The following is a 16,997-nucleotide window of genomic DNA, read 5'->3' as shown; positions in this document are numbered from 1 at the left end:
TACTTCTATGATTCAAGAGACCAATAAATCCAATTCTATATCACCACTAGAATTATTACAGCGCAGAGCACGAAGGTGGAAACCAAATAGAAAATGAAATTCTGTGAACGAATGACATTAAAGGCTCATTTGTACATGGACACTGGACAAAGCATAGACTAGACAATGATGCGTGGCCATTTAGTGTGGACCTGTTTACTCAATCAGATATTGGGAGAAATTACACGAAGAAGAAAATGATTAAATACTTGAAGCAAATACCCAAAAATTTGCTACAAAGACATTTCGTGGCTGATGATTTACCTCAACTCACTATTGGTATTGGCATTGGTTTATTATTGTCACTTGTACCGAGGTACAGTGCAAAATTTGTCTTGCTTACCGTTCGTGCAGATCACTTCATTACACAGTGCATTGAGGTCGTACAGGGTAAAAGTAATAACAGAATACTGAGTAAAGTGTCACAGCTGCAGGGAAGTGCATTGAGGGTGGACAATAAGGTGCAAGGTCAAACAAGGTAGATTGTGAGGTCAAGAATCCATCTCATCATATAAGGTCGATGTCATTCAATTGTCTTATCACAGTGGGATGGAAGCTGTCCTTGAGCTTGCTGGTATGTGCCCTCATGCTCTTGTATCTCCTGCCTGATGGGAGATGGAAGAAGAGAGAATGACTGGGGTGGGTGAGGTCTTTGATTATGCTTCATCAAGACAGTGAGAGGTATAGACATGGAGGGAAGGCTGGTTTCCGTGATGTGCTGGGCTGAGTCTGCCACGCTGCAGTTTCTTGTGGTCCAGGGCAGAGCAGTTGCCATACCAAGCCATGATGCATCCAGATAGGATGCGTTCTGTGGTCCATTGATGAAAGTTGGTGAGTGTCAAAGAGGACATGCCAAATTGCTTACATGCTTATATTAAAATAATTTTAAGCCTACAGGAAACTTAGCGAATTTTCTCATGTAAACGCTGACTGCCCTGTCTGTGGATAAGCGTGTTCATGTCTGAAATGAAGGCATTTTAATTCCTTGCCACCTTAGATGTCTGTTTCTCTTTGGTAGAGTTTTGTGTATTCACAGTTTGCCCCTCCTATTCTGAGAATTCACGACTTTGTAAAGCTTAGAGTCATACAGCATGGAAACAGGTGCTCTGGCACAGGGAATCTGCACTGACCATGAAGCAATTACCAACATATGCCCCACCGATACCCCCTCCACCCCCCAGATTCTGCCACTCACTCACACACCAGGGGCAATTTGCAGCGGTCAATTAACCTACCAACCCACACACCGTCGCAATATGGAAGGAAACCAAAGTATCCAACTGAAGGTGGATAAATCATCTGGACCAGAGGGATTACATCCCAGGGTCTGAAAGAGATAGCTGAAGAGATTGTGGAGGTATTAGTAGTGATCTTTAAAGAATCACTACAGTTGAGATTGTTTCCAGAGGACTGGAAAGTCACAAATGTCAGCCCACTCTTTAAGAAGGGAAGGGGGCAGGAGATAGGAAATTATGGGCCAGTTAGCCTGACTTCAGTGGTTGGTAAGATTTTAGAGTCCGTTATTGAGGATGAGGGTTCGGGGTACTTGGAAGCACATGATAAAATAGGCCGAAGTCAACATGGTTTCCATGAGGGAAAATCTTGCCTGATAACCCTGTTGGAATTCTTTGAGGAAGTAACAGGCAGGATAGACAAAGGAGAGTCAGTGGATGTTGTTTACTTGGATTTTCAGAAGGCCTTTGATAAGGTGCCGCACATGAGGCAGCAAAACAAGATAGGAGCCCATGGTATCACATGAAAAGTATGAGCATGGATAGAAGATTGGCTGACTGGCAGAAGGCACAGTGTGGGAATAAAGGGGGCCTTTTATGGTTGGGTGCCATTGACTAGTGGTGTTCCACAGGGGTCGATGTTTGCTTCGCTACTTTTGCCATTAAATATTGATGACCTGGATGATGGAATTGATGGTTTTGTGGCCAAGTTTGCAGACGATACAATGATATGTGGAGAGACAGGTAGTGTTGTGGAAACAGGGAGTCTGCAGAAGGACTTGGATAGATTAGGATAGTGGGCAAAGAAGTGGCAGATGGAATACAGCATGGGGAAGTGTGGGGTTATGTACATTGTAGGAAGAATAGAAGTGCAGCTATTTTCTAAATGGGGAGAGAATTCAGAAATTGGAGGTGCAAGGGGACTTGGGAGTCCTAATTCAGTATTCCCTTAAGGTTAACTTGCAGGTTGAATCAGAAGTAAGGAAGGTAATTGCAATGTTGGCATTCATTTCAAGAGGAATAGGATATAGAAGCAAGGATGTAATACTGAGGATTTATAAGGCGTTGGTTAGACCACATTTGGAGTATTGTGAGCAGGTTTGGGCCCCATATCTATGGAAGGATGAGCTGGCATTGGGAAGGGTCCAGAGGAGGTTTGGAGAATGATTCCAGGAATGAAAGGGTTAATGTATGAGGGGTGTTTCATAGCTCTGGGCATGTACTCACTGGAGTTTAGAAGGACAAGTTGGGATCTCATTGAAACCTACCAAATATTGAAAGGCCTGGATAGAGTGGACGTGGAGAGGATCTTTCCAGTAGTGGGAGAGTCTAGGACCAAGGGCACTGCCTCATAATAAAGGGATGTCCCTTCAGAACAGAGATGAGGAGGAATTTCTTTAGCTAAAGACTGGTGAATCTGTGGAATCCATTGCCACAGATGGCTATGGAGTCCCAGACATTGGGTATATTTAAAGGGGAGTTTGATAGGTTCTTGATTAGCAAAGGTGTCAAAGTTTATGGGGAGAAGGCAAGAGAATGGGGTTGAGAGGTCAAATGGCAGAACAGACTTGATGTGCTGAATGGCCTAATTCTGCTGCTGTGTCTTATGGTCTTACCCAGGGCAAACTCCACACAGACAGGACCGGAGGTCAGGATATGACATGAGCACTGAGGCAGCAACCCCCTGTTCTCTTTCGACTGTGCATGGTGCAATCATGACTACAGTAGAACAACAGATCTGGGCCAAATAGCAGAAAGAATTTGTTTTGGCAGAACAGGTCAACCAGCAAAGTTGGGGGAACTTCCTGTCTGACCGATTTAACTTTATTTTCATTCAAGGGATATGGGCTGCACATGCTGAGCCAGTGTTTAATTGCCCATCCCTAGTTGCCCTTGAGGAGGTGGTAGTGAGCTGCCTTCTTGAACCACTACAGCCCTTAAAATACACCCACAATGTTGTCAGGGAGGCAGTTCCAGTATTTTGGTCCAGCAACGGTGAAGGAAAGGTGATATATTTCCAAATCAGGATATTGTGTGGTTTGGAGGGAAATTTCTGGATGGTGACTTTCCCCATCCTTTTCCTGCCTTTCTGGATAGTGGAGGTCATGGGTTTGGAAAGTGTTGACTGAGGAGTCTTGGTGAGTTGCTGCAGTGCATTCTGTAGATCATACAAAGTACTAAGGAGTTTATACATTCTCCCCGTGTCTGTGTGGGTTTCCTCCAGGCGCTCCGGTTTCCTCCCACATTCCAAAGACGTACAGGTTAGGAAGCTGTGGGCATGCTATGTTGATGCCGGAAGCATGGCGACACTTGCGGGCTGCCCCCAGAACACTCTACGCAAAAGACGCTTTTCACTGTGTGTTTCGATGTACATGTGACTAATAGAGAAATCAAATCAAATCAAATCCTGTGTGTCAGTGGTGGAGTCAATGACTGGTTCAAGTGGGCTGTGCTGCTTTGTCCTGTATGGTGTTGAGCTTTTTGAGCGTTGTTGAAGCTGTCCTCATCCAGACAAGTGGAGCGTATTCCATCATGCTCTTGACTTTAGCCTTGACAGGCTTTGGGGAGTTAGCAGGTGAGTTACTGGCAGCAGAATTCCTAGCCTCTTACCAATACCAACTCTTGCAGCCACATTGTGTATATGGTTTCTCCATTTCAATTTCTGGTCCATGGTAATCTCTGGGATATTGATATTGTGGGATTCTTTGAATGTCAGGGATGATAGCTGGATGTTCTCTTGTTGGATATCAGCATTTCCTAGCACTTGTGTGGTGCCAATGTTATTTGTCCTTGCAAGTGAAGCAAAAATTCACTTGCGCTTTTTCCAATACTGTGGTATCCTCTACACTGGGGATACCTAATGCAAACTTGATTATCCCTTTGAATAACACCTCCTCCCAGTTTTATAGCAGTGACCTTGAGTTTCTAATTCTGTGTCACTTTAATTCTCCATCTTTGTCTTTGTTCTCCTTCACTTTTTCAAAAAAACCCAACATAAGCTGAAGAAACACACATGTACCTTCTTCTGAGGCATGTTGCAGCCTTGTGACTCCTCAAAAGTGAATTCAATTTCAGGCAATCTGTCTTTCCTGTTTGTTTCAGACCTCACATTAACACAGCTTAGCTCTCTCCACAGATGCTGCCTGATCTCATTATCATAGTCACACAGCATAGAAACAGACCCTTCAACCCACCAACATGTGCTGACTCATCCCATACTGATTCCATTATGTTCTCCCTATATTTCCCTCAAACACCTCTCCACACCCTTCAAATTCTATCACTAATATAGACTGTAGAGGTAATTTACATTGGCTGATTAATCTACCAGCCAATGTGCCTTTGGGACATGGAAGGAAATGGGACCACCTAGGGGAAACGTATATGGTCACACAGGGAGAATATGCAAACTCCACACAGACAGCACCAGAGGTCAGAATAGAACTTGGATCCATGGAGCTGTGAGGCAGAAGCTCTACTAGCTGTGCCACTTTGCCGCCTCCATTTACTGGGTATTTTTAGTGTTCTGTTTCAAATTTCCATGTGAGACCTTGTCAAAAACCTGACTGAAGTCAATTTAAACAATATCAGCTGCACTGTCCTTATCAATGCATTTTGTTACTGCTTGAGACGGAGTAGGAAAATTCAAGGAAGGAAGGGTCAGGTATGGACAACATGAAAGGTGCAAATCGGCACTGAAATTAATGAATGTTTGCTAGGTTAGTATGAGTTCAGGAAGCAGCACCAACACTATTGTCATCTTGTCAGGAGAAAGTTAAGGGAGTGAGCCTGAATTGGTCTGAACAAGGACCGTCCCATGTATCGGGCGAAGCTTGAGCCCACGTGCAAGTACCCAGCTTTAATTGAAGTGAAGTAACAAACAAGATGCTGGAGGAACTCAATGGGTCAGGCAGTATCTGTGGAGGGAAATAGACTGTTGACATTTTGGGTCGAGACCCTTTATCTGGACTGGAGAAAGTAAGCCAGGCTGCTGATTACTTCCAGCATTTTTGTTTTTGTTTCTGTTTCAGATTTTTGAATGATTACAGCAATTTTTTTTCTCATTTATAGTTTTCTGCATTCAGCAAGAATCTGTTTCTGATTGTAATGGGAAATAAGCAGTTTTCAAGGAGGGAGAAAGAACATCAAGGTTATTACAGGGTATTTTAATAAAGTATAATAAGAGATAAGAAAGATAAGTATACAAAACAATAAATCTAAAATACAGTCTAAACTAATGGATAAAAGAACAAGTCTCATGCCATTCTACTCGTCGTGGTGGGAGAACAAGTCTCATGCCCTTCTACTTGTTGTGGTGGACTCTGATGTACGATGACTGGCCTGGAGATTCCCTGTGGTCCTTGGCAGCAATTGCAATTCTGCTCCAAGGAGGTCTGATGAGCTTGTTCACTACTCACTTACATAATCAAGAAACGCCATGCTCCTTTTCTAATCTACGCATACCAGTCAGTTACAATTCTAAAGCTATTTCTTAATGATAAATGTATATTTTACACTATCAACTGAACTGGTCTCACCTGTCTCCAAAAAAAAAGTTCTTATCATTTCACATTCCTTAATGTTTTACATCTACATGCTTCAAGGCCCTTATGAATCAAAAACTTTTGTTTTACTTATCTTCCTGAGTAACATGCCTGCCTGTTATGAGGACTGTGAGCTGATAACTCCATTTTGAGTAACAAGGTCTGCTTTTAACCCTCACATTACACTGATTTATGTGTAAAAGTAAGTAACAGAAGACCATGGAATATTTCCATTTCAGCCTTTACATCAGAACTACTGCCATTGTGCTTAACTCCCTAGTCAGAGTTGAGTAAAAGTGAGCATCCAGGAACTCTGAAGTCCTTCAGAAAGTATGTTGATGGCACCCAATTTTGGATGTAGTTTTAGGCTTTACATGGCATAGCTAATTTGTTGTGAGACACAAGAAACTGCAAATGCTGGAAATCTGGAACAACACACAAAGGAGCAGGAGGAACTCAACGGGTCAGGCAGGATCTATAGAGGGAAGCGGACAGTTGATGTTTCAGGTCGAGACACTTCATTCAATCCTAGTCAGTCATGATGAACGGTTTCAACCCAAAATGACGACTGTCCATTTCCCAAGATGTTGCCTTGCCTAATGTATTCCTCCAGTTCCTTTATGTTTTGTTCTTAAATTGTTGTGAATTGTTTGCCATTGTGGAGCAAACTGCAAAACATTAAAGGATTTTTAATTGTCTTTGTGGCTGGATCACTAGGTGACTGTCATGAATGCTGCTGTCCGTGTTGAAGGAAAGCAGATCTTTGTCTACTTCTACATCAACTAGTCAATCTGAAAGTTTATTCTTCAGTCAAAGATGAAGTGTTTGCAGCACACCTTTCACATCGTTCACCACACACAGATGTATAATAGGCTACATGGCTTAAAGTCATAAAGATCTTGGAGTCACCAAGATGTACAGCATGGAAACAGGCCCTTCAGCCATCAGATCTATGGCAACCATCAAACACCCTTTTACACTAATCCCATTTTATTCTCCCCACATTCCCATCAACTGCCCCTAGATTTCACCACTCACCAATGCACTGGGATCAATTTAGTGGTCAATTAACTTACAAACCTGTATATCTTTGGCATGTGGGAGAAAATAGGATCACCTGGAGGAAACCCATACAGTCACAATGAGAATATGCAAACTTCCACAGACAATGCCCAAAGTCAGGATCAAACCCAGACCAGTGGAGCTGTGAGGCAGCAGCAGCTGTACTAGCTGTGACACTGTGCGACACAATGTCCAACAATGTTGGCCACCACGTTATACCAGCATTACCACATCAAGTGTTTGTACACAGGTCAGAGTCATAGGTAACACAGAATATTAACAGACCTTTTGACACAACTCATCCATGCCAACCATAGTGGCCACCAAGCTAGTCCCATTTGCCCATGTTTGGTCCATATCCCTCTAAACCCCTCCTATCCATGTACCTATCCTGATGTCTTTTGAATGTTGTTATTTAACCTGCCTCAACCACTTTCTTTGGCAGCTCATTCCATACAGGCATCATCCTCTGCATGAAGAAATTGCCCCTCACATCCCTTTTAAATCGTTCACCTCTCAACTTAAACCTAGGCCCTCTAGCTTTCAATTCCATTTCCTAGGAACAAGACTGTGCATTCACCTTATTTATGCCCCTCGTGATTTTGTACACATGTATAAGAATACCCCTCAATTTCCTATGCTCCAAAGAATAAAGTCCTAGCCTGCCCAACCTCTCCCTATAAACTCAATCCCTACCAGCATCCTCAAATCTTCTCTACTCTTTCCAGTTTAATGATGTCTTTCCAATAACAGGATGTCTAGAACTGTACACAGTACTCCAGTGTGCTCTCACCAATGTCTCATACAACTGCAACATAACATCCCAACTCCTAGACTCTTGTAAGCCTTGTCAATCCCATTATGTTCACTGTCTTTGTTATCCACTAACTTATATGGATCTACAGATTGGCTGTGTTACTGGGGATATTGGTAAATGTCTCGCTCCTACAGAGCCTTTTCCTGTGTGGTCCTGTTTCCCATGAGATCAATTGCATTTGATGCCTTGTTCAGGCAAGTAGCAAAATATCAAGTCAGTCTGCAGTCAGAGCCAGGGTCCAAAGTGTGGACAGTGTGCAGTTGGAGCTGGGCTAAAGGTTGGTAACAGAGGGTTAGGAAAGTCAGTAGATTTGGCAGCCAGAAAAGTATCCAAAGTGTGGCTTAGGTGTGTGGCCAGAGTTGGGTTCAGGAGCACAAGGGGACAGGAATGTGGGTAGGTTTACATGAACATTGAAACTAAAAGTTACAAGTTGAAGCTTACCCAGAAGTGGTTGTATCCATGGAGTGAGTTGACTGCTGTCATTGCATTCCCAGTGTCATTGCAAGTGGCATCAGTGGTATGTACATTTCTGTTTCCCCTTAGGAAGTCTGTGCCCCTAACCCTCACATAACAACTTAGTTTACATATTTTTGTAATTTGTTTTTACTATTGTCACATGTACTAAGGTACAGTGAAAATCTTGTCTTGCATACCATTCATACAGATCAATTCATTACAACAATGTATTAAGGTATGAAAAGGTAAAATAATAGAATGCAGAATAAGGTGTTACAGGTGCAGAGAGTGCAGTGCAGGGATACAATAAGGTGCAACTCTGCAGTTTCTTGTGGTAACAGGTAGAGCAGTTACATTTGACAATTGCATTAAAAATTTTTGCTTCCCCCCGCCCCCCCCCCCATTTCTTTCAGTTTTTTCCTATGCTATTTCTATGAATACAAGAATCAATGAAGTTTATGGTAAATCTTTCAATTTGAGCATTATTCAGGGAAGATGTTAACATTCACATTCATTAGGAGCCTGAAGGCCTACTCCTACATTCTTGTATCCGATGTCTTTTAGTTACTGTGCACGCTGCCATGAATCAACTTCTGTGGCAAAAGTGGATTAGTTAACAAGAGAAACAAAGGACAGTAGATGCTGGAATCTGATGAAAAAACATGCTGGAGGAACTCAGCAGGCCAGGCATTGACCCAAAACATTGACTGTCTGCTTTTCTCCACAAATGCTGCCTGGCCTGCTGTGTTCCGCCAGCATCACCATATTTGAATTAGTTCACCACTACCCAAACAAAATTATAAGCATTTTTAAATTGCATGCTTGTATGTGGTTTGTGGCAGAGAAAGGTGGACATAGAGGGATAAATCTGGTTTGCTTGAAAATATTCTGGTTTATGATTCAATGTTAATTTCTATAAATTAAGTTAGATATTGAGTTACAAAAAGATATTGTCCATCGCTAACTACACAAATACCTGCATTCTTTATATTGTAAATTAATAAAGAATTTATAGCACTGAAATAATCCATTTAGCACAACAAGCTGATGTTTTGGTCCATTTTCACCTTCCATTGATCTAGGCCACATTTCTCTATTCCCTTCTCCCTGAAGAGAACAAAAAAAGGAAGCATGCATCAGTCATCTGTAATGTCTCACCTGCATTAAGATCATGGCTGACCTACTCTCAACCTCCTCTTCCTGCCTGTTTCCACATAACCCACAACTTCCCAAAAGAACCAAATCTATCTTTCTCAGCAATTTAGTGATTCTGCCTCTGCACTGTGGTTGAAAATTTGATGATTCATTCTCCTCAGGAAAGAAACTTCTCCCCAATTTGAAACTTCAGTCCCTACTTCTACCTTCCTCCAAGAGGGGAAACATCAAGAACATGAGAACACAAGGGGATTTAATAGGAACCCAAGGGTGTTCAGTACATGGAATGAGCTGCCAGACAGTGGCTGAGGCAGGAACATTAACAACATTTAAAAGGTACTTGGACAGGAACATGGATGGGAAAGGTTGAGAGGGATATGGGCCAAATGCAGGCAAGTGGGACTAGCTTGGATGGGAATCTTGGTTGGCATGGACTAGTTGGACCAAGAGGCCCATTTCCATGCTGTATGACTGACAAGAAAATAGAAGCAGGAGTAGGCAACCAGACCCTTCAAGCCTGCCCCACGATTGAACACAATCATGGCTGATCTCATGGTAGCTCTATGCTGGCTCCCCATAATCCTCAGTTCCTCCATCTTTCAAATATTTATCTTTGCCTTAAATATATTTAATGATCTGGCTTCCACCACTTTGTGGTAGAGAATTCCAGATTTTCACTACTGAGAAGAAATTTCCACACACTTTAGTTTTAAATTACTGGACCCTTTGTGGCTGCATCCTCCTGTTTTGTGACTTTCCCCACCAGTGAAAACATCTCAACATCTACTCAGCCAAGCCCCCTTAGGATCTTACATATTTGAATAAGATCATCCTTCATTCTTCTAGACTCCAAGGAACACAGAATCAAACTGTGTACTTCTTTTTAGGACAACTCTCTCATGCCAGAAGTTAGCCTGATGAATCTCCTTTGCATTGTCTCCAATGCCACCGTACACTTTCAGGGATGGGAACCAAAATTTCTTGCAATATCCCAGGTGTGGCCTCACCAATACCCTGTACAATTGTAAAAACTTCACATCAGGAGATCTTCCCTCAGCAGCCTCCAACCTGACAGTGCCTGAAACCCTCACTACCCACTTCCATCTCTTACTCATGGTCCACAAGCAGGACTGTCCTGAAAGACTTTCTGCACTGAACTTCTCTTCACACCTGGATCCCATTCTGTCTGCCCTTACCTGGTGCCTTCCCACCAACAACTGAGACTCCAGCATTTTGACAACTTCCAGTTCCCTGGCCTCAGCTACCTCATCTTCACCATGGATGTCCAGTCTTCATACACCTCCATCCCCCATCAGGAAGGTCAAACATCCCTCTGCTTCTTTCTGGAAGACAGACAGAACCTGTTCCCCCTCCACTAACACTTATGCCTGGCAGAACTTCTTATTCTCAAGAACTTCTTTCAATTCCTCCTGCTTTCTACAGATCAAAGGTGTAGCCATGGACACTCATATGGCCCCAACTATATTTGGCTTTGTATTGGCTATGTGGAACACTCCTTGTTCCAAAACTATTCCAGCACCCCTCCCCAACTTTTTCTCCACAACACTGACTGCATTTTGTCACCTTTGCCATGAACTTCCACCCTGCCCTCAAATTCACTTGGACCATTTCTGACACCTCTCTACCTTTTCTGGGTCTGTTTCCCCCTCATGAGGGGAACTATCCACTGATAGCCAAAGTAAACACAAGAACTCCCACAGCAACCTAGATTACACAACCTGTCTCCTGTAAGTGTGCCATCCCTTTCTCTCAGTTTTTATCTCCATCACATCCATTTTCAAGATGACTGTTCCTTCAGAGAATTCTGACCAGTTCCTCCTTTTTCAGGAAATGTGACTTCCTCTCATCCATCATTGATACTTGCTCATACATACTGCTCCATTTTCCACATGTCTGTTCTCACCACCTCCCCCACCACTTCCACCCCCACGCCAGATAGAAGAGGTAGCATTCCCTTGGTCCTCACTTTTCACTTCACTGGTCTCCTCGTCCAGCACATCATCCTTCATTTCTGCTGCAATGGGATCCCACCAGCAGTCACATCTCACCCTCCCACCCCCCCCCTCTGCATTCTACAGGCACCACTGTCTCTGCTCGTCCCTCCCCACCAACTGCTCCCTCTCCCCTACAGCCATAGGAGATGCAACCCTTGTCATTACACCTGCTTCCTCAACACCATTCAGGGACCGAATCAGCCCTTCCAGGTGAGGCAGAGGTTCACAAAGCACCTCCTCCAACCTTGTCTATTGCATTCAGTGCTCTCAGTGTGGCCTCTTCTACATCCATGAGACTGATTGTTTTGCAGAGCACCTGCACTCTGTCCCTAATGGCTAACCAGAGCTTCCTTCTGTATGTCTGCTCCCCTCCCCATTCCCACACTACCTGTCTGTCCTCAGCCCCCTCCACTGCCACAGTGAGGTACAAACTAGAGGAACAGCACCTCTTCCACTTGGATTGGCTACAACCCAACAATGTGAATATCAAGTTTGTCATTTTCAGGTACATGGATAGAAAACATTGAGGATATGGGGCAAATGGGACCAGCTTGGAGGGGCATCTTGGTTGGCATGGAGCCCTTGGGCCCAAGGTCCTGTTTGTGCAGTGACTATAACCAACACCCCGTGCTCCTTTCCCACTCCAATTGGTTCAGTTCTCTCTCCCTTTTTCCACCTTTTCTACTCTCCACTCTCCCATTGCATAGATTTGTCACCTTCTCCGCACCTGGTTCTATCTGCCCAACACCACATACCAACCCACCTGGGTTTCTTCTCTTGGTCTAACTTTCCTATCCCCTCCTGAATCTGGGTCCACTTATCATCTTCCAGCCTCCCCTCACCCACCTGGGGTATCTGCCCATCATCACCCACCTTACCTGGTTCCACCTATCACTTCCCAGACCCTGTCTCACTTCTATACCAGTGATCTTCCAACAATACTCAGTCCTGATGCAGGGTCTCAACACGAAATGATGACCATTTCTTTGCTTCCACCAATGCTGCCTGACCCACTGATTTCCTCCAGTAGGGTGCTTTTTGCTCCAGATTCTAGCATCTACAGTCCCTTCTAGCCCCACCCAAGAGGAGCTCCCCCTCCCAGCCCCACCCAAGAGGAGCTCCCCATTCCAAACCCCAACCTCTTCACAATAAAGGTTGTTCACTACTTCTAACTTCCATTAAACTCCATCTCACTGATTCATGCACTAGAACACCAAGCTCTGAACTTCTCTCATTTACACTATCATAATCTCCCTTTTGATTCTTATCAAAATGCATGACCTCACAACCTCAAGTTAACGCCATTTGCCAGGTTTTTGCCCAATCACTCCATTGCAGACTCAACATCCTCACAATATGCCATTCTACCTACTTCTATATCATCTGCAAACAGAAACCTTACCATTTTTGCCCGTCTCCTGGTCACTGATATCAAAAGTAAACAACCGAGGGCCAGGCACTGATCCCTGGGTTACTCCAGTTGTTACAACCGCTCAGCATTTACCGCTCAGAACTTATATTCCAATAGATGCAACTTGCTTAACCTTTCCTGCCGAGACATTCTAAAGACATACAGGTAGGTTAATTTGGGGTTCAAGATCGGTGGCGGGGACTCATTGGGCCGGAAGGGCCTGTTACCATGCTGTAAACAAGGTTTAAAAACTTAAGACAACCCTTTCTTCCCAGCAGCCTTTTGAATCTTCTCAGAATTGCCCCAGAGCAAAAACATCAATCCTTAATGTGAAACATCACAGGTACAGAGTATTCCAGCTGCAATTTTATCAATGTAGCAACTTCTCTCCAATGTTATGCTCCATTTCTGTTGCAATAAATGCCAACATTTCACTTGCTTTTCTATTTACTTCCTGAATTTGTACATAAAAAGTTGCAATGCAAAGACTGGGTCACATTATACTGGGATCTACCCCAGAAACAATATTCCATCTGTCCTTCAAGCTTTTCCACATTAATCCCCATCTGCCTTTTTTGCCCTCTTGCATAGAGTATCAATGTCCTTCGCAGATTCCTTACAGCCTTATATTTTCCTTTTCTGCTTGTCTTTGTAATGAGTGTCCAGCTAGAAACTATTAAGGCACTTCATCTAAATCATTGAGAGATTACAGGAGGCCGAGATTTCAGATTCCTTGACCTCAAATCTGGTAAAGAACAATTTATCCCCACTCTGGTTTTGCCAGCTAGCCAATCCTCTGTCCAGAGGATGCAGGTTAACATTAATTCATGAAAGTCATTGACCTGAAATATTAACTCCCCACAGATACTGCTTGAGCTGCTGAGTATGCAAAGCGTGTTTGTTTCCATGTTAGGTTCACAATATACAAAATATAGAACAGTATGCACAGGAACAGGCCCTTCAGCCCACCATGTCTGCACTGACCATGATGCCAATCTCACTGTCCATCTGCCTGCACATGGTCCCTATCCCTCAATTCCCTGCCTGTTCATATACCTGGCTAACCCTCTTAAACAGCACCAACATATCTGCTTTACCACATCCCCTCAGCATGTTCCATGCACCTACTACTATGCTTAAAAAATTGATTGCCTAAAAAATCTTTTAAACTGCCTCCTTTTCACCTTAAATAAGTGTCCTTAGTATTTAACATTTCCACCCTGTGGCAAAGACTGACTACCTAGCCAATCTACGCTTCTCAATTTTAGTTGTACCTAGTCACCCCTCAGCCACTGACACACCAGAGAAAACAATACAAGTTTCTGCAACTTCTCTATAGTTAATACTCTCCAATCCAGGCAACATCCTGGTGAACCACTTTTGCACCCACTTCAAAGCCTCCACATCTTCTTTGTACTGTGGTAACCAGAATGTCCCCTAACTGAAGTTTAATACAACTGCCAAATGACTTCCTGACTTTTATAGTCAATGCACCAAAGGCAAGCATGCTGTGCACCTTCTTTACCACTCTTATCTACTTGTAATTCCACTTTCAGGGAGATATGCAGCTACATTTTAAGTTTCCTCTGTACCTCAATGCTTCCAGTCCTGCCATTTACTTTCCCCTTGCATTTGACTTCCCAAAAGTGCACCACCTCACACTTATCTGGATTAAACATAATCTATTTATCTACCCAAATTTCCAACTGATCTCTCCAAATCAGTTGTATGTTGCTTCCAATTCTTCTGTCAATGCCTCTAGCACTATCCATGATGCTACTTTGTGCCTTAATCTTCCATCTGGAATGTTGTTGAATGCCTTTTGGAATTCCAAATACGTTACATCTACTAGTAATGCTGTTGCATCCTCAGAACACAAGAACTCAAGAAAATAACTTCTCAAGCCTATTCCACCATTCAACATGATTATGGTGCATCTATCCAGGGCTCACTTCCTCTTCTTTACCAGATCCTCAAAGCCCTGAATTCCCTGATCTTTCAAAAAATGCACCAACTTCCTCTTATTTCCTCCAGTAAAGTCACTTCAACAATCTTCCAGGGCAGTGAAATCCATAGATTCAACACTCTGCAGGATGATTTCAGTATTCTGTAGTCTATATTATCTGCAAAGAGCATAGGATAATGTACAACAACATTGTGTATCAGTGTTAGTCTGTGCAATTATAACTATCAGAAAGATCCAAGCTGTTGTTGGTAAAAATTATATCATGAGGTTAAATGACAGGAAGGATTGTACAGAACATTCCAGCAAAGATGTTGCACTTTTGTGGCTTTAACCAGAAATTGTTCATAGCTAATAAAGCCAACAAGAAATTCATGAAACTGTCATAATGTCAAGCAAAGAGCAAGCTCACAGAGAACCCAAATGCAGCACACTGATACAAGACTGGAGTCAGGATGCTGCCTCAGAACTGAACACAGGCAGCAACCAGAAGGAATCTTGCCTCTGGGCAGAGTCCCAACACAGAAACTGGATATCCCAAGAGGAACAGCAAAACCAGGACAGCACTCAAGCTACCAGGAGACAACATATACCCAAAGATTGACCAATACTCTGGCTACTAGCACTAGCAAAGCCAGGGTTCTTATGCTAGTCTCCTGATGGGGCTCAGGTGTGTGTCATTATGTCATTAGTAATGCATGGAATCCATGTGCTGCACAACAAGGCACCATCAATGGAGCAGAATCGAGGGCCAGCACTTGGAACCATGATAGAAAACTGTGTTGTCTGTCACTGTCTAACAAAACTTCCAGGCAAATAAACACACTTGAAGCATTCCATTTTTAGCTGCTTTGTTAATATATGCACACACTGAGATGCACCACAGTTTTAAGTGAAAGACCTCTTTTCTTGTAACTATCTCCCCTCATAAACAATATTTCTTTCATAAAGCCATGTTGCCGCTTCTTGATTAGAGGGTGATTCTTCGCTTCCTTAACAATGGATTTCAGTAATTTACTGATGACTGATGTCAGGCCAAGTGGCCAAAACTTTCCGACTTTCTGTTCCTCCTCTCTTGAAAAGAGCTGGAACCTTATCCTTTTTTTCTTTCAACCTGCTGAAGTCTTTCAAGAACTTGAGGAATTCTGAAAAATCAGAAAGCATTCCCCAGCTCTGCAGCCACTTTCTTTTTAAGAGCGAGAGTGCAGATCATGAGGTCCAGTGGTCTTGTCAGCCTTGAATCTTATTAATTTATCCATTAACCTTTATCTGTTGTTGCTGCTTATTTTAGGTTCTTCTCTCCTCTTTCCCTGGACTTTCTCTGTACTTACCTCACTTCACCTGAAGTGTGCCTGTGCAAGTCACCCAAAACCTGTCCAATGGTATAGAGTTCCACAATCTCACTCACTTCTGAGTAAAGACAATTGTCGCAGGAGGGATGTCAAGTATCCCAACAAGCTCTTGGAGTGGATCTTCTCCAGTCAAGTTGGTTGGCATTGAAAGTTCAGACTCAAAGCTGTGAGAAACATGGAGTGACCTTGAGTACTCAGTGCGACATGATAGAACAGATGTATCCTGTCTATTAAGCTCGTTATGAATGTATGGGCAATTGAGGCCCGTGAAGCTGAGAGACTCTCAAGGTTTGGAGTGGAGGTAATAATTGAAGAAGTTGGAAACACAAGTACAGATCTGGAAAAGAACAGACTTATAGCCTTATGACTGGCTGTGAAGAAATCAGGAGGTAACTGGAGAGTATGTGAAAGAATATACAAAGAAGATGACTTCATAAACTTGCGGCAGCAACAACAGCAGAGAACAAGCATTGCATGAAAAAAGGCGATTCCCCCACATCTGGGACAAGGAGTCGGGAAAACCCTGTGTCAAGAACTTGGCCAGTTTGCAAGTGTATGGGTAATATCGCAGCTGAGTAATAGAAAAACAAATGAAAGGGTGCTTGTTAACACTTCCAGTAAAATTAATTGGTATAGGGATGTTGGTGTATGCATGTGTTAATAAAGCCCTTTAGAAACGGAACTATTCAAGTGTGTTTATTTACCTGGAAGTGTTGTCAGACAGTGATGGAACTGTGAAATTTTTGTTGGATTTATTAGTTACAAATTTACGTTTAAAAACTCTGTTGAAACCAACACAAATGGAACATCTTTGCTTGAATACCCTGTACAATCCTGTAGTTATTTAAAACCTCACATTGGCCCTTTGCTTTTATTCAAACTAAACTCCAGTTAGCTCATACCCTGAAGCCTCATGGACCAGGGACATTGCGACTGAGACACATTGATCAG

This window comes from Pristis pectinata, chromosome 34, assembly GCF_009764475.1.
Source record: "Pristis pectinata isolate sPriPec2 chromosome 34, sPriPec2.1.pri, whole genome shotgun sequence".
Lineage (NCBI taxonomy): Eukaryota > Metazoa > Chordata > Chondrichthyes > Rhinopristiformes > Pristidae > Pristis > Pristis pectinata.
The sequence above is the reverse complement of the archived record's forward strand: the minus strand, read 5'-3'. Positions refer to the sequence as shown.